Source organism: Rhynchophorus ferrugineus, unplaced genomic scaffold (assembly GCF_030347505.1).
Source record: "Rhynchophorus ferrugineus isolate W39M unplaced genomic scaffold, kcgeb_rfMv2 rfM6, whole genome shotgun sequence".
Taxonomy (NCBI): domain Eukaryota; kingdom Metazoa; phylum Arthropoda; class Insecta; order Coleoptera; family Curculionidae; genus Rhynchophorus; species Rhynchophorus ferrugineus.
In genome coordinates, this window is record NW_027472585.1 from 45,150,363 (window position 1) to 45,177,055 (window position 26,693).

Genomic DNA, 26,693 nt, shown 5'->3' on the forward strand with positions numbered 1-26,693 from the left:
ATGCGGCCATTTTTCGGCGATTTCGTCCTTCAAACGGCCCAATAACGCTATGTAATAGTCTCTATTGATGGTCCTTCCTTTTTCAAGGTAGGATACAGACGCCATAACCGTGCCAGGCGACTGTTGCGTTTTCCCACGCTTTGGATTGGGTTCATCGTGTGCAGTCCACTCGGATGACTGTCGATTGGACTTCGAAGTGGTAGAATAAACACTTTGTAATTCTAAAACCGTAATAAATTAGGATAAAAACAAATAGCTTGTTAGTGTTAATTTACTAGATTGCTATAATAAACAATAATTAAAAAAATTACGGCCCAATAATCATCGATATCAACCATTAAACATTTTAAAGGTTTATTAAAAATATCTTTAATTTTATTTGAAGAAATATGGGTTAACGAAAACAAAAAAAAAGATATGTCGATATTTCTTCGGCATCCCTAGAACTATTGCAGGGCGCAGGCGATATATCGTGACTAATATTCAAATTAAACTGGCTTCTTTGACTGGTCGCGTAAGTCTTTTGTTTTGTTTGGATTTTTTCGATCGCGAAAGATGTAAACAAACAAGAAGGCCATGTACGGAGCGGATTTCGACCGGAATCTTTGGTGTTATCGGTCAAAGAGACGAGTATCGGGACTGGTTCCATCTTAAATAGTTCGGATTCTTCTCGTTCCTTCGAGTTACGTTAATCTTTCTGTTAACTTAATTCGGTAACTTAGAAAATAAATATGTGTGCTATGCTGTTTTACTCGATGTTCCTCAGATTTTTGATAGAGTGTGGTATAAAGGTACATTATAAAAAATATTTTTAACAAATCGGTCAATCTCAGTCTCTAGTAAAATAATGTTTATACATGTCACTGCTATATTTTTTATTATATGCATTTCACTACACAACACTACACAAGATCAGATGGTTTGATTCTTTTGAATCTGTGTCTTGCTCTGATGGTATCCAAAAGTTGCAATACTTCGATATTCTCATGAGAATGGAGTCTTTCCTCATGCCCTCTTGCAGTTCTCTTGATTTCTTGGCTGGCTGTGGGTATCTGAAGGTCTCGATGTAAGTACTCAGTCCTGGAGTATTTGGGTGCACCCATAATACTTCTCAGGACTTTGTTCTGAATTGTGTTTTGTTTATGTTACTCTTTGCAGAACATCCTCATAATTGAAATCCGTATGTGGCTTCTTCACTATTGTCTCCGACAGCTATAATCTCGGTATCATCAGCAAATGTAGCCATCGTAATATTATCCATTTGTGGTATATCACAAGCGTAGAGTAGGTAAAGCATTGGCCCCAGTACACTTTCTTGTGGTACACCTGCTTTAGCTTTTTTTATTGTAGAGTAAGCTTCTTCTTGTTGTACTATAAACATTCTGGCTGTAATGTACGATTTTGATAATTCGGTGTGTTGTTTTCATAACATTTTCTGTAGTTGATGAACAAGGCCTTTATGCCAAACCTTACCGAAAGCTTGTGCTACATCTAAAAATATAGCTGAACAGATTTTTTTACTTTCGTAAGTTTTTCAATAACATCTGTTATTCTGCGGACCTGGTCACTTGTTGAATGCTTCTTAATAAGATTCTATATGATGCTATTTTTGCACTTCTTATTCGGTTTTTGTCACTAAATTCATTCTTCATATGATAAAATTAAGTAAAACCATTTTGCAATCTTCTTGAATTGTTTTATATCCTTATTCCTGATATGCCACTCTTGTTTCTTGGCAAATAATGCCGTATTACTGCTCTGGGGATAGTAAAGTATGTAAGTAATCGGACTTCTCTTGGTATCCAGTCGAATGCAAATGGTTCAAAACTCTTTATAATTCCTTTTCTGAAGTAAAATAGCGAAATATATGACTTTTGATTACCATACAACCGCGCGATAGTATGTCTTCATTGTACTTATTCAATTAGTAGTAGAGTTATTCGATTTTAAAGACATCTATTAGGAAAAATCAATATTCGGTTTTTTAATTAATTATTATAGAACGTGACAGAAATAATGTTATATCAATAATCTGGGGATTTTTCATAAAAAAATTAAGATTCTATTTAAATATTACGCTTAGTGTCCCAAATACCTACCGATCGCATTTAACACACCTTTCAAATGTTCGGATGATGATAATCACCTTCCGCCTGAATCCGTTACTGGTTCATGGTTCATCTGTTATTCTTTCATGGTTTACTTTGTCTAGTTCTTCGTCTTTGACAAAAAACCTCTAATGGATTCAGTGGGATCGAATATTTTTTTAGGGGAAAAAACGGAGCTTGTGAAAGTGTCGGAATAGAATCCAATGTTATTTTCACTAGTCGAGATCATTTAATATATATATATACATATATATATATATATATATATATATATATATATATATATATAGTCTTTCTAAAATAACAGTGAATACACGTCATGAAAATTTATGACGTCGCAATGACATACAATATTGAAACAAAAAATATTGTCGAAGGACTTAAACTACAGTTAATTATACTACCACAATAGTTTGTAATCTAAGGTTGTTTTGCTTATATGCAATTATCTTATTTCTACCTATCACCTATGGAGTCGAGTTCTAGACGCCTTTTTTATGTAGTGGTATCCTTTGGATGTCTATTCCACCCAATTAACAATTTTATATCCAAGTAATGTATTTTATTTTCATTGGAGACCATATTTATCTTTTTATGTTTAATTCTTATTTTCTTCCTTGCTGTGTTTCTGTCTTACATTTTCTTGTCAAATAATTTTTTGAAGTGCGTTTTCCCTAATGTATTTGCCATATCATCTAATACATTCTAACCAAATGCTGTGGTATATTATGAAAAATATAATTATATAAAATACACAAATAAATTATATAAATATACACACATATATACACAAATATTATAGTCACTTTTACTATCAGAATCACCGTTCAAGTCAATTACTAAATTGTTAATTTCTAATATATCAAATACTTAACATATGGACTGAAATAACTCGGGCCTAACACATAGATGGCGCTAGCTTGTTAGTTAGCTAATTGTATTCGCCGCTTTTTCAGTTAATACCAACCTTCAAAAGAAAGCTATTAAAATTTCATGATATTCTACTGATAAGTTTGTGAGTTATTGTGTTAAGACTGACACTACTTTTGTTATTTTCAAAGCAGTGAATCAAAAACAGTTTTGTGTTGTTTCTTGATGGGAAAAAATACCGTTCAAGCGAAGCAATGGCTTGAAAAGAAAAAAACAATAAAACGTTGGTTTACTGACTTGAAACGTGGTTGTAGAGACACCGATGATGCCGAGCGTAATGGACGTCCAAATAACAGTAACACCAGAGAACGTCAAGAAAATCCATAAAATCGTTTTGAATGATCGAAAAATGAAGTTGCGTGAGTTAGTTAACATCGTAAAGATATCAAAAGAATGTGTTGGTTTTATATTGCATGATCATTTACCTATGAGAAAGCTCTGTTCAAAGTTGGTGCTGCGGTTGCTCATTGTTGATCAAAAACGAGAACGTGTTGATGATCCTGAGCTGTGTTTGGTCATGTTTAAAGGTAACAAACCGAAATTTTTGCATCGATATGTGGTAATGGATGAAACATAGATTCATCCATCATTTTACTCTTGAATTAAAAGTCATCTGAGTGAACAGCGACGCGGCAAAATATAAATCGTTCTACAAAAGTTAGAGAAGCACTGGAACGATTGGTGGCTCTTGATGGAGATTACGTTGATGAATAGAGCCAATTCTGCTCATCCAAACTGAAGATGTTATCGTAGAAGCATTGTTTTCATCAAGTTCAAGCAGTTCTTCATTGTATATTCCTCTCAACATGTCGTTCAATTTATAATTATTTGCCACCCCTATGTCAATTTGATAGAATTAGACATTATTCTGACACCTCATATACTGTGCATCTTTTTTCCAGGTTGTTCCTAAAAAAAGTAAATTTTAAAAACGTATATTTATCAAATGATAGTTTCTCTATCAAATCAGACTTCTCCTTCAAAGACCAAGACCTGTATGTTCCTAATTTTTTGAAAATAATTCCCATATTAACCAGAGAGCATTCTACCACTTTTTACCAAAAATAAAATGAAAAGGAGAGATACGGTCTGATTTTAGAACGAATACAAACTGCAATTAGCAATGTATTCGACGTTGTTCACTGTTATTTTGGAGGGATTATATTTTATGGCGTATTGCATATAAAAACTGTTATTTACATGTCGTGAAATAATCTCTATTTGTTATACCAACAATCACAGACGTTTCCCACGTATAATTGCTAATTGTTTCGCTAAAATTGCGATTTTTGCAACGTTTTTTAAATAATTTTGCATAAAACCGCCGACCGATTGTCCTATTATGCAAAAGGATTAGTGGAGATAGCGGCGGAATTTCATTTTGTCTTGTAGGCACAACACTGTTCAATCAGCCACTGGTATGAATCGTTTCCTGATAGCATTGTGTGTCGTTATGCAACGATCTCGCAATATTCACATGCATTGTTGTCCCAATTCCTTTACAGTGCCAACCCGACATTTCTTCGAGAATTGTAATTATACTACTACTATACCGGATCTTTATAGAAACCAAATACTCAACTAAATCTTTTATTTTATAATTATACCTTTTCAAAGAAGCACCTAAAACTCTTATCTGCGATGTTGTTTTATCTTATGGGTTTTAGCAGGAAACATTTTCAATCTTATTTCGTATTTTATCGCGAAATATTGTATCACTTCGAGTATCCATTCGATTCCGAGTTCATGGTGCAGCTCTTCGTTCGTTACGTGGCAATAAGCATTGGTAATTATCACACATCGCATATATCATACTTACCTCATTATTTTGGGTGCGTTGGATTACTAGTTGGTTTGATGTTTTGATAGTTTGTGTGTGTTGGTTTATTGAATCTTGAGTTTGAGTGTAATCTGCTCTGCTCTTTGTCTAACATAATGTTTCCAGTTTAACCTACCTTAGAGGTATATTTTGAGGTATTTGGCTGATTCTGCTTGAGGAGTCGGGCATCCGACAAGTAATATAATTAAGTTTTTGATAATTCGCTGCAACGCGGACCGATTCGGAGCTATTAATCTGTATTTTCCCGTCTATTGTCAATTAGTAGATCTTGTTCACCGCTACTTGTAAAATTATACCTTTTCAAAGAAACACCTAAAACTCTTATCTGAAATGTTATTTTATCGTATGGGCTTTAACAGGAAACATTTTCAATCTTATTTCGTATTTTATCGCGAGATATTGTATCACTTCGAGTATCCATTCGATTCCGAGGTCATGGTGCAGCTCTTCGTTGCTTACGTAGCAATAAGCATTGGTAATTAATCGTAGAACTAATTATTATCACAAACCGCATATATCACACTTATCTCATTATTTTGGGTGCGTTGGATTACTAGTTGGTTTAATGTTTTAATAGTTTGTGTGTGTTGGTTTATTGTGTCTTGAGTTTGAGTGTAATCTTTTTGCCTAACATAATGTTTCCAGTTTAACCTACCTTAGAGGTATATTTTGAGGTATTTGGCTGATTCTGCTTGAGGAATCGGGCATCCGACAAGTAATATAATTAAGTTTTTGACAATTCGCTGCAACGCAAAATTAACATGGACAGATTTGGAGCTATTGAGCTGTATTTTCCCGTCTATAGTCAATTAGTAGATCTTCCCAAGACAGGTAGTAGGTTCCCAAGACACTACCTTGTGGAACTCCAGCCGAAATAGGTTTAAGTGTTGAGAATGCCCCTTCATGCAACCATCACAAATGAATTTATTTTTATATATTTAGAGTTTATAATATGACAAATTATAGAAAATAGACAGTATTATATATTAGTAAACAAATCATTGTGTCTTATTATGCGATAATAGTAGCAATAAATATTAAACATATCAGTCTGACCATTAAAAAAACTAGAACTGCACTATATCCGAGACCAATGAAACAAAAAATATGAATTAATAATCTGAAATCAACCACATGCAGTCTGAGCCTATTTTACCGTGTTCCAAGGAAATACATATATCCTTGATATATTAGTCACGTCCAATAAAGCCGGATTTATTTCATATATTAGATGTAGAACAACGCTCAGTCTGCGAAATTAATTGGCTCGATTTTTTCTACTAGCTGGAAAAGCTTAGTGGCCGCGATTTATTCCAGTTTTTCAACGTTTGTTATACAACACATTATTGCCGTCATTATATCCCGGACCTTGACAGTTTCGGCATTGAGACAACAATAACTTAATACATAATGAAATTGCCAATTATTGATGCTGAGAAACACACTAGTAATACTATTTTTTTTAAACGCCGTAAGTCTTTTTTTTTCGGCCACAAAAACGATACGTAAACAACGGAAAAACAAGACGGCGTATCTAAAATCTGACGCGGACTTTCTCTGTTTAAAATTCGCAATTGTTTCTACTTATTACAAGTTCAATTGTTTTAGTTTTTTGTTTTGTTTCTCTCTTGTTCCATCCTCGGAGGACATGATGTTGCTGTTGCGTAATTTCGAGACGGTTTTTCGGCAAAACTTATTCTTAAATTAAACGCCATTGTGTACCGTTTTTTTTTTGCATTTTTAAATACATAGAGTGAAATCAAAGATGTCTGCATTTATAATGGGGGAATTAAATGGAATTCCTTTATAGCGGAATATTCGAAGAGGTGGCTTTTCATAATAGAACGGATAATAATAATGGCAGTCACACGATCGTTTTTTTTTTCTTCTCCAACGGATTAGCTTTTCTGCGTTTACAATAAAAATGTAAATCTTTTGAAATGGAGCATTGAATCGTAAGCAGAGTTGATGTTCGTGATCGAGTCGCATTCATTTCCTGGAAACATAGAAAAATACTTTGAATATACGTTTGTGTTGGTTCAATCAAGCAAACAATGCTGTTACAGTTAACCGACGGAGTGATGTGATGTTATATGCTTCATCCGTTAATTTAACCTTGTTTCATATCTGTCCTGTATAGTGTTATTGTGATCAATAAATAGTAAGATTTTTATATGCTTCGTCCGTTAATGTAACCTTGTTTTATATCTGTCCTGTATAGTATTATTGTGATCAATAAATAGTAAGATTGTTATATGCTTCCTCTGTTAATTTAACCTTGTTTCATATCTGTCCTGTATAGTATTATTGTGATCAATAAATAGTAAGATTTTTATATGCTTCGTCCGTTAATGTAACTTTGTTTTATATCTGTCTTGTATAGTATTATTGTGATCAATAATTAGTAAGATTGTTAAATGCTTCCTCTCTTAATTTAACCGTGTTTCATATAGGACAGTTTATGGTATTGTTGTGATCAAGAAATCGTAAGACTTTTAAAGTAAAGCGCCATACTTCTTCCAAACAGTTCTTAAAATTAATTTCAGGAAATGTATCTCTTTTATAAAATCCAACTGAACTAAATCAGGGGAATAAGAGGTTATCTTATATGTAATTTATTTACTGACATTATTGTATTAATGCAAACGTTTCATTCAATTAAATACGAAAAAACAAATAGTTAAGCTGCGGATATATTTTTATTGTTTTAAGTTTTAAGTACTCGCCACGATGATCGATACACTTTTGCTTATGTTTAAACCAATTTTCAAAGCATTTAGTCCATTCCGACTGAGGTATCGTCAAGACATGATTTTTGAATGCTTCATTAGCTTCTTCGGTCGATGAAAATCGTTGACCACGCAGTTTATTCTTCACGGATGGGAACAAAAAGAAGTTTTGAGTGCTCAAATAGTCTCTTTTATAATGTTGAGAGCTTGCATTGTCATGATGAAGGACAATCCGGCGTCTCTTGTTTGTTTTCCTTATTTCACCGAAGACGTCTGGCAAACAAATAGTTGTGTACCAATTAGAATTTACTGTTCTACGATCCTCTAGAGCCACTGTTGCAATATGACCAGTTTTTCTGAAGATACAAGCCACCATTCTCTTTACGCGAACAACTTTTGTTGGATTTGGTCCATCTTGAACACCCATACAGTTGACTGCTACTTATTTTCGGGCTCATACGAATATATCCATGATTCGTCAGCTGTCGCGATTTTATAAACCTTTTTCGAAGCACCGCGATTGAATTTCTTAAGCATTTCTTTACACCAATCGACACGAGCCTTTTTTTTGAGCGATTGTCAAATTGTGTGGGATCCAACGCGAACATAACTTTCGCACAGCTAAGTGTTCATGTAAAATCGCATATATGCTGGTGGAACTAATGCTTAGGGATGCCTCAATTTCACAATAGGTGACATGACGATCTTGCTCAATCATTTCGTACACAGCATCGATGTTTTCTGGCAAAACAGCCGATTTTGGACGACCTTCACGAAACTCATCGGACAGCGAAGTACGACCACGATTGAATTCACTAAACCAGCGATACACGGTGGTTTTTGATGGAGCTTCATCGCCAAAAGTCAAATTAAGTTGATTGATGTACTCTTCTTGTGATAATCCACGTCGAAAATCGTAAAAAATCATCGCACGAAAATGATTTTGCACTGTTGCCTAGGACAATCACAAATATTAAACGATCGCAAACTTACAACCATGCCCCAGCAGGATTCGAACCCGCGACTATCGCAAGTGTAGGTGGACCGTCCTGTCGCCTTTACCACTGAGCCACCAAGCCGGCGCGGAATAATCTTGATTGTGTAAAAAACCGTTTGAACAACACTATCGAAAATAATTTTAGAAAGGTTCGAACCCTGAAAAATTACGAATCTGAATTTTTTGTTAAATCACAATAATCGATATGGTAATTAATATGTCAATATGATAATGGGCCTTGAACATTTAATATTTCATTAATTATATGCGTAATAAAGTGGAAATTACGGGTTTTCTTTTTTTCGTCGTTGCTAGACTTTATTATGTATAATTTTCTTATTATACATTTTTAATCTCCATCAATAACAACCCTATTAAAAATTAAACAAAAAATCTGGTTTTTTGTCTTGTCTATATCTGTCTGAGTTTAGAAATACTAGTTTAGTATTAATATTATGACTTTTTATGTTTTTAAAGAGCTTTGTTGAAGTGTATCATTGGAAAACGTTTTTGTGGTCTGGAAAGCTATAGGGAATGACTAGAAATAGCATTATAAATGTTATGGTTACTTACGAAATAGTAGGAGAGGCAAGTTGAGAGTAACACTTAAACTATAAGAGTGTAAGTTGTGAGGTTTAGTTCGTTTCAATCTTCTGATTTCCTACGTGTTATTTTATTTCGTGTTTTAATAAATAACTTATTGATTCTGTAGCAATAACACAGCGTTGGACTACTAGTTGGTTTGGTGTTTTAGTGCAACCTATTATTTTAACCCCATAGTCCAAATAGGCTTTAAAATTTGGTTTTACATTAATTTGGGGGTATCTTCCGACTTACCAGTACAGTTTTGCTGATGTTGAGTCTAATCTACTCTGCTTTTTGTGTGGTATGATGTTTCCAAATTAACCTACCATCTCGATGCCGAGGTATTTAGTTGATGCTGCTTGAAGAATCGGGCATCCGTCAAGTGATATAATTAGGTTTTTGTCATTTCGCCGCAACGCAAAATTAACATGGACAGATTTGGGATTATTAAGCTGTATTTTATAATTTCCTTAGCGACAGCCGTGTCTTGTATTTTATAATTTTTACATTTATCAAAAATGTTAAGACCCAGATTAGCTTCTTTAATGTTTATACTACGAATCTGAAAAATGCCTCTTCTTATTTTCCAATTTTGTTAATATATTTCAACTCATCATACCTGAGATCAAAGTTTTAACTTTTTAAGAGTACTAATATACCAGTTGTTGCAGATTAAGTTCTTGATTAGTCCCAGTGTTCAATCTACGAGTTTTAATTATACATTTTTTTAGGATTTTTGAAAATCACACAATCTCTTCACTCTTTTTTTTGGTGCGGTTTTGCTAAACTGTGGAATTTTGATGTTCGATCAAAAATTAATCTTTTTCTGCTTTATTCGGCTTTGATTCCATCGACTATAACAATAAAAAAACCGAGCGTAAAATCATAAATTATCAATGTTGTCAATATTTACATTGGGCGTAAAATTCAATTTTCGGACAAATCGGCTACTACAAAAAGAAACTTAATAATTTAATTAATAGAGTCAATAACCGAGTAATTATTTATTAAGTAACATGCTCTGGTTCAGTTTCTTAACCCGGAAAAAGTTTACACGCTTTTTGGTTGTGTTCGTTTTACGAATATTGTTCCTAATTAGGTGTACAAATTATTTACTACATTAAAAACAGTCAATTTATTTTCTAACAAGACAAGTTTTATTGCTAAGCTTTTGATCGGGTTTGGCATTTGGGATTAATCTGTAAGATCAGCAAATTGTTACCGCGTAACTATTGTCAATTGCTGGAGTCATATTTATTCGGAAGAAAATTTAGAGTATCGCACGAAGAGGCGTTCTCGACATTTAAAAATATCTCGGCTGGAGTTCCACAAGGTAGCGTCTTAGGACCTCTTCTATATCTGCTCTACGCTGCTGACATTCCAACAACAAAAGAAACACTTCTTGGAACCTTTGCTGATGATACAGTTATTATGGCAAAAGATATATCTCTGCCTAGGGCAATAGAAAAAGTGCAAGTGGCAATCAACAAAATCTACAAATGAACAAAAGATTGGAAAATTCAACTTAATAGCTCCAAATCTGTCCACGTTAATTTTGCATTAAGGCGAAATAACAAAAACTTAATTATATCACTCAATGGATACCCGATTCCTCAAGCAGAATCAGCAAAATACCTTGGAATCCATCTTGACGGTAGATTAAATTGGAAGCATCACGTTAGACAAAAAGCAAAACACATTAGAACCAAAATAAAACAACTATACTGGTTAGTCGGAAGATACTCTCAACTTGATCTAAAATCAAAGAGGTTGATCTATAATACAATTATAAGCCAATTTGGATCTATGGGGTTCAAATATGGGGTTGCACTAAATATTCAAATCAGTTAGTCATACAGCGCTGTCAAAACAAGATTCTTCGATTGATTACCAATGCCTATCGCTATGTAACCAATGAAGAACTGCACGATGACCTGGAAATCAAATAGATTTGCGAAGTTGAGCAGGATTTCGCCTTGAAACACGAAAGAAGATTACTAAATCATTCTAACGTGGAAGCAATACAACTGCTGGACAGTGCACAGGATGTCAGGAGACTGAAACGAACAAAACCATACGAACTTGTGTGAACATTTAGTGTGTATTATTAGTGTAAACTATAGCTATAAGTTAATAATTAATAAATAATTATAATTTTATAATTGAGGAATACATACTGATGTATTTTCTCGTACTCGTCTTGCTTGTTAATTAGTCCAAGCACATAGGAAAAGTAGTAATAAATTAATTGTAATAAAAATCATTAAGATTGTACTAAGCGTATCTAATAAAGATGTTATAAAAAAAAAGTTTTATTGCTTATTAATGGTGATTCTCTCAACATCATAACAGGTCAATTGAAAATTCCCCGGCCTGACACATAGATGGCGCTACTAGAATTAAATCCATGTTTTTTAGTTAGCCCTAACCCTCAAGTTTGACAACTGTTGGATCATTAGTTTGTGAATTGTAGCATTTTGAGTGAAGAAAAGTTGCTCTTGCTATTGCGAATAAAATGAATTTCGCGTGTTGATAAAATATTGCTTTTTGAAGCAAGAAAATACAGTTGAAGCAAAAACTTGGCTTGATGCAAAGTGGGTGCCGCGCGAGCTCACTTTTGACCAAAAACAACGACGAGTTGATGATTCGGAGCAGTGTTTGAAGATGATCAAGCGTAACAAACACGAGTTTTTGATCAATCAATGAAACAAGGCTCCATCATTTCATTCCGAAGTCCAATCGACAGTCATCCGACTGGACCAAACACGATGAACCCGCTCTGAAGCGTGGCAACAGGCTGTCAAGGTTATGGCGTCTGTATTTTGGGATGCGCATGGAATAATTTTCATTGACTACCTTGAAAAAGGAAGGACCATCAATAGCGACTATTACGTAGCGTTATTGGACCGTTTGAAGGACGAAATCGCCGAAAAACGGCCGCATTTGAAGAAAAATAAAGTGCTGCTTCACCAAGACAATGCACCGTGTCACAAGTCAGTGAAAACGATGGCAAAAATCTATGAATTGGGCTTCAAATTGCTTCCTCATCCACCGTATTCTCCAAATCTGGCCTCCAGCGACTATATCCTGTTCTCAGATCTCAAAAGAATGCTCGCTGAGAAGAAATTTTCGTTAAATGAAGGGGTGATCGCCGAAACTGAGGCCTATTTTGAAGCAAAGGACAAATAAATAAGGAAAAGTTGGAGGATCTCTATAATCGGTGTATCACTCTTGAAGGGAATTATGTTGAATAAAAAAACTAATTTTACCAAAAAATGTGTTTTACTATGGTAGGCCGGGGACTTTTCAATTGGCCTGTTAGAACATACGTATGAAAATTATTTTCAACTAATACACAATTTAAAAAATCGATCTCGCCTAACCGTCTCAATTTGCATATATATTCTATAATAGCATCGGCATGTTATATTTTCTTGAACAAAATAGAATATATCAATATAACAAGGATTTCATTCATTATGTTTAGTGCGTTCAGGAAATATAATTATCTACCTCCTCTTCGTTGCCAAGCAAGGTACGCCCACTTGCCATATTGTTATTTAAATATATATGTGATTGTTTATTTTTGAAACAGGCGTTTTACAACACATATTGGCCACATAAAACGTATTGTTTAAGTACTAATAGTCAACAAACCATAAAAAGTAATAGTCTATTTTTTTTTCAACTCCGGACATAATGGGACTTTGATGACTTGGTACTACTTAGCTGCATTCAAGCTTAAAATTATTTATTCTGCTTCTGCAATTCTTTCTTCAAAGATATGTTTCGTGTTGTTGCCAGTTACTCGTATGTTTTACATGTTTCGACATAATTCCTAAAAAGTAATAGTCTATTTTTTAGGCTGTAGATTTAATGGAGGTTTGTTGAATTATACTGCATTAAACCTGAAAACTAGCGTTGGGAACTATCGACTGAAAACTGTCGAAACAGTCGATAGTCGCAAAACAGTCGAAACAATCGATAGTCAAGAAACTAGCGGTTCCACTTTTTTTTTAAATTTATTAGGTCAGACCAAGATGTACGAATCCTTTCCTGTATAAATTGTAAGAGAAGAAAGGACGGAGAAAGTTACTTGGAGCAGTTAATTTTAATTATGCTTATATTTTTCAGCGGTAGTATAAGCAAGACGGAGATGTACATATTAGTACATGATAGTCAAAATCAACTAAATAGTCGGTAGTCAATTTCAGTCGATAGTCAAAATCAACTAAATAGTCGATAGTCAATTTCAGTCGATAGTCAAAATCAACTAAATCGTCGATAGTCAATTTCAGTCGATAGTCAAAATCAACTAAATAGTCGATAGTCAATTTCAGTCGATAGTTCCCAACGCTAGTTAAAACTGTTCAGTCTGTTCTAGCCTGTTTACACATTTTTAGAGAAAGAATATTATGTTGGATTGAGATTCATATTATATGATGTTCTTTAGCCACAAAATAGTGCGTTCTTATTAATAGAAGTACAAATACGTATCCACTGGTTTTAACAACAATTATAGTTTATTTATTGTAAAAAGAACTACTATTTTCCACTGTTTCTTTTTTGTTTTTTACTTTAACCCACCCCAATAGTAATAAGTGTTGATATTTTCATATAGTTTAGTGTTGCTCAAATACAGCACTTGCTAAAGTTTGAAACAAGTAGTATTGATTAAGGAGCAATGATTATAAGCCTACTGCGATTATTATGATTCTTCAATTTCAAAATAAATGAACATGTTTTCGTATTTAGTTATCGAATTAGACATATAATATAGTCAATATTAATAACGAATATACTTGTCGATTTATATGATCTATTTATGATTCACGTCAAATAAATTTACGTTGAAAAAAGGTGTAGACCAACCAAATTTCAAATATTTACGTAACCGATAAGATTTCCATCGTGGGTTTTCCTCCCATTCTTGCGAAACGTTGAGTGACTGTTATCCTATTGTTATTTTTCGGCGTTAACTAACGATTTTATTTTAAATACTCATTAAAAATGTCCGATAAGTGGCCTAAATAGGCATCCACTTAAATCACCGTCATATTTTTAAGCGAATGATTTCAGCCGATGTAATAATGTTGAACAGTCTAGACTAGAGCTGAGCAAAATCGATTCTTCATTATTCTTAGTTATATATCTTAAAAATACTTGACTGGATTTATCTTTTTTCTTTCATTCTTTTTTGTTTAAACATATTTTCATCATACCTTTTTCATAATTACTAATTGTTTTTCTAGCTTTTTTTTAATTAATTCTTAAAATATTGTATCTGGTTTTTGGTGGGGTTTTCGAAAACTTAAAGAGTAAACATAGTGGAAAGGAATCCTCAAAACTCAAAACCTCACAATGTTTATACAGTTCTAATAGATATAAGAACATAAAAGAAGTTTATAATTTTTATTTTAATACTTTATAATTTCTCTTTTTCAGGTGAGTTTTTCCAAGTCCACGTTATTGCTAATCAAATGTATTCAGTAAGTACGATGTATTTATAGTCAGTAGGATTAGTTTTTTGTTATTTGGTAATACATAATATTACAAAGTTTTTCAAATTTAAACAAATTCATTGATTACATTATTTAATCATCACTACATAGTATAAAACAAAGTCGCCTTTTCTGTCCCTATATCCCTATGTGCGCTTAAATCTTTAAAACTACGCAACGGATTTTGATGCGGTTTTTTTCAATAGATAGAGTGATTCAAGGGGAAGGTTTATATGTATAATACATGCATAATATACTAAGGCAACATTGCTAATTTTAGAGGTTTCTAACGTGATGTCGTAAATTAACCTATTTTTTTAGGCTTATTTAGCAATTAGCAAAAACGCTGCCTAACCCTACGAGTTAGATCAAATTAATGTACTACAGTATTGTACACCATAAAAAGGTCTACAAAAAAGTCCGCGATGGTATATGTTTATCTTTTAGGGATAACCCACATTAACCATTTTTATTGTTTACTTTTTACGTGAGAAAATGGCTTATTTACGAAGCTATTTTAAGCAATACGGCATTAATCCTTATCGAATTAAGTACCTTAAATACAGTGTGCAATTAATATAGATCAATATGGTTCCTTACAGCATGTAAATTAAACAAATATTTTCGGAGATATTACAAATTTAAAATTTGCGTTTAAAAATGTGTAATGTAATAAAAATTGTATGAATTTAGATATTCCAAAGATAGCAGGAAATCTTCATAGTAAGTATAGGGGAAGAGGAATTGTTTTACTCCAAATTTAATGCGTACAGGCCAAGGGCAGTAATGAATGAACCAAAAATACTGGATCGATTTTAATCATGTTTTCATTGAGTGACATAGGCATATATATTTTATGCCCGTGCAAAGTCGGAGCGGGCCGCTATGTTTTTATATACAACGTTCATATTTTTTCTGTAGTGTATTTAATTTAGTATCAGCATTGCACCCGTGCGAAGCCGGGGCGGGTCGCTAGTTATCTTAATATATGAGAATATATTTGAATATTTTTATGTACAAAATATATTAGGCCTAGTGTTGGTAACTTTCGACAGACGAAATTGACTATCGACTGTTTAGTAATTAACTACTTTTGACTATCGACAGTTACAGTCACTATTTTTGGTTCGACTGATTTTACTACTTTTTACTAGTGACTGTTTCGGTCGTGTACTTTTAGTTACTATATATATATTATATATATTAGCTGCAGTAATTATTTTTTTCCTTTTCTTTTTTAAAGTTAATATGTGAAGGAATATATACATCTCCGTCTTGCTTATACTACCGCTGCAAAATAAAAGCTCTTTCAAATTAACTGGTCCAAGCAAGGACGGAGATCCTTTCCTCTCTCACAATTTATGCAGGAAAGAATTCGTACATATTCGTCTCACATCGCGAATGGAAAAAAACAGTCGAACCGTGCGTTTGGCTAAGGCCTATAAATCAATTTTAATGTTTTTTAAAATTAATTTAAAGGTTTATTGTGAAAAATCAGTGCAGTGGATCGTATTCACAGTATTATCCATCGATAGCCGCTACGTTTTCCCATCTTTCAGGCAATTTACGGATTCTATTTTGAAAAAAACGATGTATTTTTTGAGGCTATCTATGAGTCGACCCATTTTTTGGTATCTTCCAGTATTCACATGTTGATATCGATGAAGCATGGTGGCCATAAGCTTCACATAGCACTCGATGACCTTCAGTCGCCTTTTTCACAAAGCACTGAAGCAATGTTTTGTTCACACTTGGACAAAGTGACACATACTGAAAAGTTGGTACCCGATGCGATTTGGTAGTCAATAACACCATCGATTATAAGTCCTTCAGAGTTACTTTATAGGTCTAATTAGTAGGAGGATCATCCCCTCACGGTTGTCGGTTATATTTTGATCATAAATATGTGTTTTCTATGAAAATTGAGATTCCGAAACAATCGAGAATCGATATATTGAAAATTCGATAATGAACGCGCGGTCTAAGCGACCATTCCACTTGGTTCTGTCGTGCCGTCGTACCGATGTAAAAACCAATAATAAAAATATTACCACCCACATTTTATATCGGCCCCATCACCAGGAAACAGCCGGCAGCGTCATTCCGATGCAAAATATCGGCGTTTTATTTAAATTCCGCGACCATTCCAGCTCCAAATACGAAGAGATTAAGTTGTTCTCTTTTTTCGCGCTATTGTTCTTCGTTTTTTCGGTGTCTCCTTCGACCTGACCGAGCAGCGAAATAAACTGGAAAAGGTACGACTTGTTTTGACCGTAGCCTGTATATCCGAGGCTTTAGTGCTTCGGACAATGTTTCTTCGATCACTATGATGTCGGTTCTCTAACAATCAGGCCTCCCAGGTTCGTCGTTGTGTCTCGTACCGATGATATCACCATTAGACTTTCAATTTCTCCGTTGGTGATGTCACTTGTTCGATATAATTTAGTCGACACTTGTTGCGCGATGGTGTTCATTTTCACTTTTTCTCGTTATGTGTTGATGACTTTCCGGTATGGCGTTTGATGTATTGATCACAATGAAGTGTAAAATAAGTTATGAAATGGACTTAAAACAAAAAAAAACTTTATTTTACGTCAAGAAGTTGCGTATTTAATCAAGAAAAGTTATGTTTATGCTTTATTTTAGCAGAGTTGGATATCTAGTCGATTTTATATGTTAGTGCAACCTCATATTTTCATTCCATGAGTCCGACTGGGCTTTATCATTGATTAATAAATCAATATACTTTATCTCAAGTCAAATTGAGAGTATCTTCCAACTAACAAGTAGATTTGTGTCATTTTTAATCTAATCTGCCTAGCTTAAGCTTATGTACCTGCATTAATACATAAGTAAGGGACTAATACATCAGTATTTATTCTCCATATTGAAATAAAACTAAATTACTTAATCTAAAGATCAGAATACTCTTTTACACTATACAAGTTAATGTGATTTGGTTCAATTCTTCAAGTATTGCTTCCGCGTTGCTTTGATTTAGCAACCTTATTTGATGTTTTAAGGCAAACTCTTGGAGATTACTTCGTATATCAATTTGATTTCGAGGTCATCGTGCAGCTCTTCGTTGATTACGTAGCGATAAGCATTGGTAATTAATCGTAGAACTTTTTTTTGGGTGTGTGAGATCACTAGTTGGTTTGATGTTTTAGGGTACCCCCATATTTGCACCTTATGGGTCCAAATTGATAATTGGCAAATAATTGAATGATAAGTTTGATTTGATTGATTTTAGATCAAGTTGAGAGTATCTTCCGACTAAGTAGGACAGTTGCTTGACTTTGAGTCCAAATCTGCTCTGCCGAGGTATTTAGTTGATGCTGCTTGAAGAATCGGGCATCCGTCAAGTGATATAATTAGGTTTTTGTCGTTTAGATGGCACTACTAGAATTAAATCCATATGTTTTTTAGTTAGCCTAATCCTCAAAAGATGCGTGTATAAATTTGACAGTTGTCGGATCATTAGTTTGTGAATTATAGCATTTTGAGTGAAGCAACTTTTGTTATTATGAAAAAAATGAATAAAAAGGAATTTCGCGTGCTGATAAAATATTACTTTTTGAAGGGAAATATACTGTTGAAGCGAAAATCACCATCATCATATCATTCACGAATATTTGGGTATGAGAAAGTGATGTGCAAAGTGGGTGCCGCGCGAGCTCACTTTTGACCAAAAACTGATCAAGCGTAGTAAACCCTATTTTTTGCGCCGATATGTGACAATGGATGAAACATACCTCCGTCATTTCACTCCGAAGTCCTATCGATAGTCATCCGAGTGGACTGCGGACGATGTACCCGCTCCAAAGCGTGGGGAAACGCTATAGTCGGCTGGCAAGGTTATGGCATCTGTATTTTGGGATGTGCATGGAATAATTTTCATTGACTACCTTGAAAAAGGAAGGACCATCAACAGCGACTATTACATAGCATTATTGGACCGTTTGAAGGAAGAAATCACTGAAAACGGCCGCATTTGAAGAAAGGGAAAGTGCTGCTTCACCAAGACAATGCACCGTGTGATATGTCAGTGAAAACGATAACAAAAATCCATGAATTGGGCTTCGAATTGCTTCCTCATCCACCGTATTCTCCAGATCTAGCCCTCAGCGACTACATCCTGTTCTTAGATCTCAAAAGAATGCTCGCTGGGAAGAAATGTTCGTCGAATGAAGAGGTGATCGCCGAAACTGAGGCCTATTTTGAAGCAAAGGACTAATAGTACTACAAAAATGATATCAAAAAGTTAGAGGGAATTATGTCGAATAAAAAAACTAATTTTGCAAAAAAATGTGTTTTACTATCGCAGACCGGAGACTATTCAATTGACTTGTTATTTCGGCTTTTTTTACGATACGCAAACTTAACGTTAAAAATATAATATTCTTTCGTTAGGCTAACGAGCGAATATCTAAAATTATCCTAATTGGATCCATTTTTACGTGGCTTGTTAAAGTTCACTACTGCCCCATATAGTTTTTTTTTTTTGAAGAAAGCACCGGCCGTCCTCACCTCTAATTATGTGACAATTCTCTGAAGTCAAATTATATAGTACGTAGTTCGAGTTGTGTTGTATATGTGTATGTACTGGTATCGACGCTCACACGGACCCGCTAATTACGGTGGTGTCTTGTTACGAACTGATCCTCAGGTTATCGAATCGTGAAACTTTAAAAGTTCTGCCTACCACATAAATAAATTTCCAACCGTGTTATGCCGTGTTTTGAACTTTTCGCCTCTATTACTATTATTCCCAGTTCAGTTCGTTCACTATAATTTTCTTTTTTTTTTAATTAATTTACTTATTATAACTGTAGGAATGTTCGTCGGGTCGGTCGGTCGGTCGAAATGTGTGGCTGCCGCTGCGATTATTTGTCAGAACACTCACTACTATTTTTGGAAGGAATTTGCACGGGAACTAAAAACACTGGTTGAATCAAAGTTGTTTATTCTAACTTACGATTGATACATGTGGTCGATGGGAGAATTGACAGGATATTAGGTTAAGGTGAAGGAAGTACGGTAGCGCTGTGGAAGTGGTACTGTTACAGGGGGACGGTGATAAGAAAAGAGAGCGAGACGTCGTCCTGATGGTCTTTTATACCCTGGAACTGCATGGTACCAATCCACCGGCGTTGCCAACCTTTGTAGTTGTTGATGGTGAATTGGTGGTGGCCTAAAGGGTCGTGGCGGTCGCCACATAACTCCCCTCCTAGTGGAACAGCCGTGGAACGTACCTATATGTGGTGCAAGTTCCGGAATGCACCCGCAATCACGCAAACAAACGCCCGGGGACTGCTGATGAGATGGGGATCCCAACCTGAGCGAGGAGTTTTACGGGATCAGCTGCCATCGGAGCTGTAGCAGGACGTCGTTCGTCTTGAGGCGTTTAGCTTTGTTTGAGGGTACCTGTAAATGTGTTACGTGTCCCGTTTCGTGATGCGAGGGTGCTCATGTGTTGCTGGTATACATGATTGGCTTCTGTGGTTTTCGTCCATCAGGCTAGTCTCATGGGATGTCGTCGACCACGTGATGTTGATGAGTTCCGTTCCTCGTGCTATCCTTCCATGCACGTGTCAAGCACCTGTCGAGTGGCTTATGTTGAGTTGATTTACCTGTTGGGCACTTTGATCACGTCGGGGTCACCAATTGTAGGAATGTTCGTCGGGTCGGTCGGTCGGTCGAAATGTGTGGCTGCCGCTGCGATTATTTGTCAGAACACTCACTACTATTTTTGGAAGGAATTTGCACGGGAACTAAAAACACTGGTTGAATCAAAGTTGTTTATTCTAACTTACGATTGATACATGTGGTCGATGGGAGAATTGACAGAATATTAGGTTAAGGTGAAGGAAGTACGGTAGCGCTGTGGAAGTGGTACTGTTACAGGGGGACGGTGATAAGAAAAGAGAGCGAGACGTCGTCCTGATGGTCTTTTATACCCTGGAACTGCATGGTACCAATCCACCGGCGTTGCCAACCTTTGTAGTTGTTGATGGTGAATTGGTGGTGGCCTAAAGGGTCGTGGCGGTCGCCACATAACTCCCCTCCTAGTGGAACAGCCGTGGAACGTACCTATATGTGGTGCAAGTTCCGGAATGCACCCGCAATCACGCAAACAAACGCCCGGGGACTGCTGATGAGATGGGGATCCCAACCTGAGCGAGGAGTTTTACGGGATCAGCTGCCATCGGAGCTGTAGCAGGACGTCGTTCGTCTTGAGGCGTTTAGCTTTGTTTGAGGGTACCTGTAAATGTGTTACGTGTCCCGTTTCGTGTTGCGAGGGTGCTCATGTGTTGCTGGTATACATGATGGGCTTCTGTGGTTTTCGTCCATCAGGCTAGTCTCGTGGGATGTCGTCGACCACGTGATGTTGATGAGTTCCGTTCCTCGTGCTATCCTTCCATGCACGTGTCAAGCACCTGTCGAGTGGCTTATGTTGAGTTGATTTACCTGTTAGGCACTTTGATCACGTCGGGGTCACCAATTGTAGGAATGTTCGTCGGGTCGATCGGTCGGTTGAAATGTGTGGCTGCCGCTACGATTATTTATCAGAACACTCACTACTATTTTTGGAAGGAATTTGCACGGGAACTAAAAACACTGATTAAATCAAAGTTGTTTATTCTAACTTACGATTGATACATGTGGTCGATGGGAGAATTGACAGGATATTAGGTTAAGGTGAAGGAAGTACGGTAGCGCTGTGGAAGTGCTACTGTTACAGGGGGACGGTGATAAGAAAAGAGAGCGAGACGTCGTCCTGATGGTCTTTTATACCCTGGAACTGCATGGTACCAATCCACCGGCGTTGCCAACCTTTGTAGTTGTTGATGGTGAATTGGTGGTGGCCTAAAGGGTCGTGGCGGTCGCCACATAACTACAATACAACTAACAAACTATGTCTTAACATATTATCAAATGATTACGACTAAAATATTTGCCACTGCATCACTTAGTGTTTTAATTTACTTGATTTCAACCATAACATATCATATTCATAAATTGTTCATATTTTGTCTGCATGTTGATATTGTTCGAGAAGTTTGAAACTTTTAGTTAACCATATTTTTCTTCTCTTTGATGAATTTATTTATTAAAATGAGTGTATAACTAACGTTTTTTTTTCTGACCTAACATACTAATTAACAACTACAACTAAGATATTTTCCGCAGAATCACTTTTCTCAGCACGCGAAATTCCTTTTTATCCATATTTTTCACAATAACAAAAGTTGCTTCACTCAAAATCCTATAATTCACAAACTAACTATCCGACAGCTGTCAAGGGTTGAGGGTTAGGCCTAACTAAAAAACATATGGATTTAATTCTAGTAGCGCCATCTATGTGTCAGGCCGGGAACTTTCCAATTGACCTGTTAACCTTCAAACAGTTATATTATTTGTATTTTGACAGTTAATAGGTGTATTAGGGAAGTGTAGAATATGGAAAACGTATAGTATCACTTTTATATATAAAACTGGCGCTAATCAGTACTTTTCTCAAAGAACTCTTCAAACCAAATTTATTGATCTCACCGAATCTATCGCCTATGATAACAACTTTAATGGGACCGTATTTCGCTCGGTTTTATTGCGTCTTCTAATGATGCGCGTTTCCTTCGGGCCGCCGCCATTTTCTCTATCGTGAGAATTCGCAAAAAACGGCGACATTCATTCAGAGTTTATCTCCGCTCCGGTATCCAGACGGGATTCATTCATCGTGTCGGTTATTTTGGTCGCGCCAAAAATACCAGCCAGACGTATTTGAAATGTCTGTACTTGTCGCAATGGAAGTTCCACAATTGAACAAAGACGGCATACCTATCGGTTCGTATTGATCCGAACAAAGAAGGCTCTTAATCGGTTTATTTTTTGTTGTTTGTATCATATAGAGTAGTATATAGAGTGTTAAATTAGTACATGTAACATAAGAATTATTTTACGTGGTCTTAGCTGAGAACACCATTACGCTGTATTTTATTGGTTAGATTAAATTACCATTAGGGATACCTGTAAAGAAAAGATTTTTTATTAGGAAGGCATTTTATTAGTTGAGGATTTCAATACGCATCACGTGACTAACCCCTGACGTCACATTGTACTTGTACTTTTGAGTCTGTTTCCTGTTCTGGTGGTATTCAAAAGTTGTAATACTTCAATATTCTCATGAGAATGGGGTCTTTCCTCATGCCCCCTTGCAATTCTCTTGTTTTCTTGACTGGCTGTGGGTATCTGAACGTCTCGATGAAGGTAATGAGTCCTATAGTATTTGAGTGCGCCCACAATACCTCTCAGGACTTTGTTCTGAAAAATTTGTATTTTGTTTGTTACTCTTTGCAGAACATCCCCATAATTGAACTGCTTAGCTGCTAGTATTTGCTTATATAATAGCAATTTATTATGTACTGATAATTGTGATTTTCTTCCAATTAGCCGGTACATTTTCCTATATTTCAATTCTAGTTCTTTTCTTTTCTTCTTTATATGTTCCTTTCAGCGAAGTTTTGCATCAATATTCATTCCGAGATATTTAGGGTTGTTGCTATATGGAATGATAGTATTATTTCATGTTATTGGTGCTTGTACAGTCTGATTGTAGGTGAACTGCACTTGAACAGATTTACTTTCGTTAATTTTGTTTTCCAAGCTTGTGTTCAATTATTTATATTGTCACTTGCCTGTTGTAATTTTCATGAGGCTTCTTCACTATTGTCTCCGACAGCTATAATCGCAACATCATTAGCAAATGTAGCCATCCTATTATTCTCCATTTGTGGTATATTACAAGTGTAGAGTAGATAAAGCATTGACCGCAGTACACTTCCTTGTGGTACACCTACTTTAGCTTCTTTTACTGTAGAGTAAGCTTCTTCTTGTTTAACTCTAAACATTCTGGTTGTAATGTACGATTTTAATAGTTCGGTGTGTTGTTTTGGTAACATTTTCTACAGTTTATGAACAAGGCCTTCATGCCAAACCTTATCAAAGGCTTGTGCTACATCTAAGAATATAGCTGAACATACGTTTTTACTTTCGTAGGTTTTTTCAATAACATATATATATATATATATATATATATATATATATATATATATATATATATATATATATATATATATATATATAATGCTGGAAATTTCTTCCAGAGAAAATGACGTGTGGTTTTTGTATTTCAGCACATACACTTGATACTCAACACTTTTGCGACTGAAGAATCTTGTCTGAAAAAAATGACCTGTGTTTTCACTAAAAAATATTCAATTTCAATAAAAAACCGACTAATTTATCAACGTAATGTATTATATGACATTTTACCCTCATTATTACAGGTAACGTGTCGAGAAAATGAAACAGCAAAAAAATATATATCACTATACCTGTAAAATTACATGAGCAATATTAAGAAATATCTACTATTAAAGGAGTGCCTGAAGCAGAACGCTGGGAACCTCTAGGGTGAAAAGCAGAATAGCAGACATCAACGTACACATTTTTTTTCTTCAAAACATCCATTTATTTTAACATAAAAGCCTAAACTAGCACATATTATATATTATCTATAAGTGTTACACGAAAACTTTACTTCAAACACTATAAACTTACATTTAAATCGCTCGTGGTTTATATATTATCTTTTTGTTCAATAATATAAGATTGAATAATAATAGATCTTAAAATTCTAGCGTTTTTTAGCTCCCTGTTAGTCTGATTTAGATCATTTGGACTTATCGCTATTCCCTAAACTCTAAAACATCAAACAAAATGTTTTAATCATATGAATTAAATAAATTTGAAAAAATAAATCGTTCATCAAGCAACCTAACCTTAAACTAACCATTCTTCGCGATAAATAATGGAATTTGTTTTAAAGAACATCAAAATTAAATTATATAAGTATTAGAGTGTTGAGATTCATCATTTCCCGCGATATAATATAATATATTCGCGTCTTCTCTTAAATATTCTTATGAGATTCTAAGTTTAGCCATGTCATTTGATCCATGTCAGATTTACGGACGCAGTTGTTCTCCTCAATCTAGTGAAATGGAAATAAATTGGCCTGAACGTATTTTCGACCGAATGTTCTTGTTGCCATAGTTGACGTTTAAATATGTCACGAAACATGGAAAATGCATGAACGTTATTAGAGTAATAAAACGCTTTCATTCTGTCACTGTTGAGAGTCATTACTTAATTGTTTCAATGGCGTTGTTTAGTTTAACATTCAATTTTATCAAAATTTGTCCATCATTGATTTTATTTTATGACGTCAATTACGTAGTAGAAGTATGTCCTTAAACAGAATGAACCATTTCTAATAAAATTGAGGCAAATTCGTTGTTCTACAATATCATCTGATACAACACTTTTTTTACGCAGACTCTTTTAAAGGCAGACTATTTTAAAACGAATTTACAGACAGCTATAGGCAACACATTCGACATCCTGTTGACACGCCGTTCACCACTATTTCTATAGACTAATGAGACATATTATAATAGTTATTATAAGAAATAATTATTTCCTACTGGACAGATTGTTAAATTACTAACGGTAATAATTAAAACAACTTTTCTCTAAAAAGCATTTTTCCAAAACCCAGAAGTTATTAAAGTAAAATATACATACAATAAAATTAAAAATTTTATTATTCCAACATACATAATTCCTTTAAATAGCTGAACAATATCGCTACACTTCTAGACGTGGCATTTCTTTATTATTACGTTATATCAGCTTTAAAAACCAATAGCAACAGGTGCACCTATATGTAGTTATTTATGAAAATACTAACGATATCCACACGGGCAATGTTGCCAGTTCGTCGAGTCCGATAAAAAACTCGGGACTAGTTCGATCGGATTGAGATTAATTACCCGATCTAAATCGATTCTGTTGCGTTGATTCGAGAGCCGTTTTTATATTTTGGTTACTGGGCTATAATAGCTCGGCCGCCTTAGAATGTTCCGGCGATATCCAGAGTGCGTCTCGCCTGTCAGTTTCCATAAACTCGGTGTTTAGGTAGACATCCAGTTAATGACTCGTTAACTGTGGAAAATTACTGTTTGTTAGTTTTGGAAGGTAAAGTTATCACGGTCGTTTTCACGAGTAGCCGATGCGTCATTTTATATTGTGTGTTGAAACTTATATTAATATTTTGTAGGTCTGGAATATGCATATTAACTAATTTTGGAAAAAATACTTATGCTATGTATTTATTTTACCGGAAATTAATCCTATTTCTTCAAAAAATGTAATTTACTTGCGTGGAGATAATTTTGATGTAAGTATTTATTAGTTTTATCACTTTTAATGTTTCTAGTAAACGTAATATCTAAATCAATAACATTAAAATTTGAGGTTATGTTTTGGCTGTTTTATTTATAGTGGAATATATTGCTTTAGTAATAATTTATTCCTGTTTCAGTTACCAAATAATAAGGAAAATTATATATTTAATATAACGTGATGGTGTCTAGTTTTATAAGTTTGATACAAATCTACAATATTTAAAGGCAAACTAGACAGAAGAAAATAGGCTACTAACACTACCGAATGATCATAAGTTCTGGAAATATATCAATTACATAAAAGTTTTCAAAGAATGTTGATCAAGTTCCATCATGGTTGGATTAAAAAGATAATTGTCAAAAATCAGAATTCACTCATCAGGTTTTTCAATACATCACCAAGCTTAGGGTAATTGATACATGTTTGGTGAAACATTGTGATTTTATGGAGATTTTACCACTTGGTTTGTGTGTGTTATGACAGATACAGGTTTCAAACATTTCGAACAATACATATAGATAATATATATTGTGTAAAGGTACTTGTTAAAGTATTGTAATAGAATGTATTCTTATAAATTTACAAGACTATTATTAGAATTAACTTTATTTGTTATGATTTGTGTTATTTATCCAACTATTACAAGGTTTTTGTTATAATACTAGATACACTTTTTCATTCTACTGGTAA

At 34.7% G+C, this 26,693-nt stretch overlaps 1 protein-coding gene and 1 long non-coding RNA gene across 4 annotated transcripts in view; both read left to right on the forward strand.

Moving 5' to 3' along the window:
• Positions 1 to 26,693, forward strand: part of LOC143198116 (uncharacterized) — a 317,200-nt gene that overhangs the window by 201,160 nt on the left and 89,347 nt on the right. The gene's annotated exons all lie outside the window — the stretch shown is intronic.
• LOC143198126 (uncharacterized) lies at positions 25,654 to 26,279 on the forward strand. Its single transcript, XR_013006161.1, has 3 exons — positions 25,654 to 25,793; positions 25,876 to 25,995; positions 26,140 to 26,279. It is a non-coding gene; the product is annotated as an uncharacterized LOC143198126 (long non-coding RNA).